The 5,000-nt window shown below is 37.3% G+C and overlaps 1 long non-coding RNA gene across 1 annotated transcript in view; it reads right to left on the bottom strand.

Annotated features, from left to right (window-relative positions):
* LOC143738286 (uncharacterized) overlaps positions 1–5,000 on the bottom strand; it is a 16,044-nt gene that overhangs the window by 896 nt on the left and 10,148 nt on the right. The gene's annotated exons all lie outside the window — the stretch shown is intronic.

Below are 5,000 nucleotides of genomic sequence, written 5' to 3' on the forward strand. Positions count from 1 at the left end.
TCAGTAATTTATTTTGTTTAATAGATCCGATCGGATTTGTGTTCTGCAGACGTTTGGAAACACAAACGTCTCCACATCGTCTCGTCTGTGTCAGGCTGTGCTGGTTCAGCTCGCGGCCCCATAATCGTGTGTGTGTGTGTGTGTGTGTGTGTGTCTGAGTTATTGAGGGTGACAGCGGGTCTGTGTATTAGGGTTCATGCATCAGTCCTGCAGCCTGTTTTAGCCACACTAATCTGGATTTACCATCAGGAGTGTGTCAGCAGCACACACACACACACACGCGCGCACGCACGCACGCACGCACGCACGCATACACACACACACACACACACACACACACACACACACACACACACACACACACACACACACACACACACACACACACACACACACTGCCCCTACCCCTAAACCTACCCATCACTCACACACACACACACACACACACACACACACACACACACACACACACACACACACACACACACACACACACACACACACACACACACACACACACACACACACACACACACACACACACACACACACAAACCTACCCATCACAGAAAACTTTCTGCATTTTTACATTTTCAAAAAACATCACTTAGTATGATTTATAAGCTGTTTTCCTCATGGGGACAAAAAAATGTCCCCACACGAACAAGGATTTCAGATATTGCCATCCTTATGGGGACATTTTGTCCCCATAATGTAGGGTTTACCAGGCCACACACACACACACACACACACACACACACACACACACACACACACACACACACACACACACACACACACACACACACACACACACACACACACACACACACACAAACACACACACACACACACACACACACACACACACACACACACACACACACACACACACACACACACACACACACACACACACACACACACACAAACACACACACACACACACACACTGCCTGCTGAAAAATCTCGTGGCTCGCGGGGTTGAGTGTGAGTTGGAAAGCTGTCTGTATGCAAGCAGTGTTTTGGGGGCAAGCATTGTTTTTTATATTTAAAACATTCACGATGTAAATGAAAAACAATACAAAGTTAATATGATTTATTGAATTATATGTTTATAACTGTAATTTATTTTTCCTCCTCTGCTGAAATTGTTTTAGTTATTATTACATTATTAATCAATGTCAGTAGTAAACTGGTAAAATGATTAAAAGCCTCAAAGGAATTGTCTCCAATTTCAAAAGATCTGTACACAATCATAATCAGTTTGTTCAATAACAAGGGTTATGAGAAGAGTTTTTCCAATGAGATAAGTAAAACTGACGTGATAATGAAAGTTCAAGACTGAGTTGCCATTTTATAAGACATGCATACTCTTTTGGGAACTCAGATGTGTCAAAATCCAGCTGTCAGTCACCGATTCAAAAAAGTGCACATAAAAGTGTCATTGTATTCAGGAGCATGAAATATTGTTGACAATAGTGATATCAGGACTTTTAACAATTGCTGAAAGATAATGAATTCAACTAAAGTCAGTGGACAAGAGCCCAAATAAAGGGTTTCAACAACCTTTGTACATGTACCATATGAAATAAATAAAGCCAATAAGGTTTGTGATAAGTGAATATGGTAGTGCTGTTTTTGGAGTTGTTTAATCATTCTCTGATGAGATGTTTATTTTTTATTTGTCATTTTATTTGTTGATATTACAGTTTTTCTCAGTCGCTTTGGTGCATTTCTTAGATCAAAAGTGCAATTCTTGATACTACTTGTACACATTCCAAATCATCTAGTCACTTGTGCACATCATTAAAGCAATTTCTTATTCCTTTGAACAAATTGTAATTGCTTTTGTACATATTGCAATTGATAATGTACAAGTGTCAGCTTTTTTCCACATTTTCAATTGCTCATGTCATGTTGATCAAAACATAGTATATGGTTGTCTGTTGAATAATCTTACCCCTAAAAACATCTAAGCATTAGTTCCTTGCATAAGCCATTACATGCAAAATTGTTGAACTATTTGTCATAACTTTCAAGCATAGTTTTACACAATTCTATTAGACCTTTTGTAAAAAAAACGTGAATTGATGAATCGTGCAGGTGAAATTGACTCTCACTCATGAAGGAATGTAAAGTGTTAGTTCAACCAACAATCAACCAGTTGTCTAAATTGCTCAAAGGTGCATCTCATGAATACAGTAATCAATTGGCAAGCATATAGACGGACCACAACTTGTGGGTGTTTCCTGTGTTTCGTTCTAATTTAGTTTTTTTTTCCTTTGTGCCCCTTGTCTTTTTCTTACTGTAAATTATTTAGTTTTTTTCTTTCATAAAGTAGCACTAGTAAAGGATAGGGGGGTAGCGATTCCCTCATGTCACGATTCGATACATATAACGATACTGAACTCACGATACGATATTACTGTATTGCGATACTCCAAGACATTTGATAAAAAAATTAACAAAAAATGAACTGTTGATTACAGTAAAATGCTAATTTTGGTATTACATTGTGTGTGTGTAAATGAATAGTGCTGGAAATACAGGACAATAGAGACACCAGAATAGCAATATTCATGATTCTGGAGCTGAAAATACAGAATTATTTTAGATGAATATGCTTGAACTGACTAGATTTATTTAAAAGAATGTTGGACACTTTTAGTGGTAACATCAGACATTTGGCATTATCAGGATCCACAAATATTCCTCCATTGCAGTATTATACATTATATTCAACATTATATATATATATATATATATATATAGTATTTTATGTAATGTAGTACTGACACTACAACTCTTTTAGAATTTTTTTATTTTGGGTGAACTACACACAATACAGATTGTCACGATCCACGATACATATTGTTGGATTTTTGTATTGCGATATATTGTGACATGATATATTGTTACATCCCTAGTAAAAGCTGTGAAAAACAAAATCCTGTCCATTCTCTTTCTATCAATAACCCACATACAGTAATATGTAAATAGTACTGTTGGAATTGATATATGCCATAGAAGTGCAGCCTTGTGCAATTTCAATACAGTAACTGTCATCCAAACTGAAGCCTACTGTAAGTTTACATCAGGTTATACTGTCAAAGTACACAGTTACAATTGACAACATGCCTAAACATTTTGACGACCTTGTTCGTGAACAATGACTCAATGACTTATCATTCTGATGAAACTGACATGATCATTGGCATGAATACTTACTTTTGAGAGATGTACTAAGGATTTTTAGTGACGGACTAGCTTTAGAAACATATCTATAATATATTGCAGTTTGTACAAATTGTTCTGAGAAATGCACTTATTATTTTGCACATGTTAGGGATGATGTGAAAAACGCACCAAAGCGACTGAGAAAAACTGTATTAATCTAAGACTGTGTGACTGTAAGTCAGTTGTAGTTATTGTTTTTGCCCCGCTTCTCTTTTTTCTGTTCCTGTTGTTCCACTTATCCTCAGTGATTCTGCTTGTTAACAGCAGGTGTTCATCACTAATGCTCCATCATCACGTATAGAGTGAATCTACTTTATTTCACTAACTGCAACATTACTTCAGTGTTACTTTTACTCTCTATAGATTGGGTCCATATTAAAACTGAGCAGTGTTTGTTTAACACTGATGATTTTACTGTGTATCAGTAAACATGTAAACAGCAACATGCATTTTTACTTTTTAAAAAAAAATTAAGTATATAATTTGGAAAATTGTCTTGGTATTTATTTAACTACGAACACACACTGAGCAACGTAACACACAAGCAAGCAAACTAATTAAGGTAACAGTCTATTGTATCATTCATCAAACATTATGGGAACGTTACTTTTGGACGTTCTCTGAACGCTCTGAAACAAGTAGTAACATTTAAAAAACGTTAGACGAACATCCAACTACAACGTTTCAGAAATAAAACTTTTTTCCCCTTTGTGCTAATGAGAACATTATTAAACACCAGATAATTCTGAGCAAATGTTCTATTTACCTTACTGGAAGAATAAGGGAAGTGTGTTCTTAGTGTGTAGAAGAGAGAGAGAGTGTGTGTGTGTGTGTGTGTGTGTGTGTGTGTGTGTGTGTGTGTGTGTGTGTGTGTGTGTGTGTGTGTGTGTGAGTGTGTGTGTGTGTGTGTGTGAGTGTATGAGAGTTTGTGTGTGTGTATGTGTGAGTGTGTGTGTGTGTGTGTATGTGTAGGAACAGGCTGAACTGCAGTATTTGCTAATTAGAGACATTCCTCAGGATTACACTCCCAATTAAGAATCAGAGAACCATTGTGAGACTGTGTGTGTGTGTGTGTGTGTGAGTGTATCAGGAGTTCAGATCAGTCCAGCACCTTGTGTGACTATTTAAGAAACACAGAGTAGCAGTTTGAGCTCCATCACATCGACAGACGGCAGTAGAAACACACAGACGAGAAGCATTATCACAGGTGTACAGCTGACTGCATTTTACTGTAATGTTCATCACATTAAACACGTTAGTAACTATAACATTTAGTGTTTCTCTTAATGAAATTTCATCAAAGGCGGCCTTTGCATTTCAGAGGCCGTTTCAAAACGAAGTGAGGCATCTATATATATATTCACTGAACAAAATTATAAACGCAACACTTTTGTTTTTGCCCCCATTTTTCATGAGCTGAACTAAAAGATCTAAGACTTTTTCTATATACACAAAATCCCTATTTCTCTCAAATATTGTTCACTAATCAGTCTAAATCTGTGTTAGTGAGCACTTCTCCTTTGCCGAGATAATCCATCCACCTCACAGGTGTGGCATATCAAGATGCTGATTCGACAGCATGATTATTGCACAGGTGTGCCTTAGGCTGGCCACAATAAAAGGCCACTCTAAAATGTGCAGTTTTACTGTACTGGGGGGGTCCGAAAACCAGTCAGTATCTGGTGTAACCACCATTTGCCTCACGCAGTGCCACACATCTCCTTCGCATCGAGTTGATCAGGTTGTTGATTGTGTAATGT

The sequence above is a fragment of the Siphateles boraxobius genome, unplaced genomic scaffold, assembly GCF_051911475.1.
Source record: "Siphateles boraxobius isolate OS27281-9 unplaced genomic scaffold, OSU_SipBor_1 143, whole genome shotgun sequence".
Classification (NCBI taxonomy): Eukaryota; Metazoa; Chordata; class Actinopteri; order Cypriniformes; family Leuciscidae; genus Siphateles; species Siphateles boraxobius.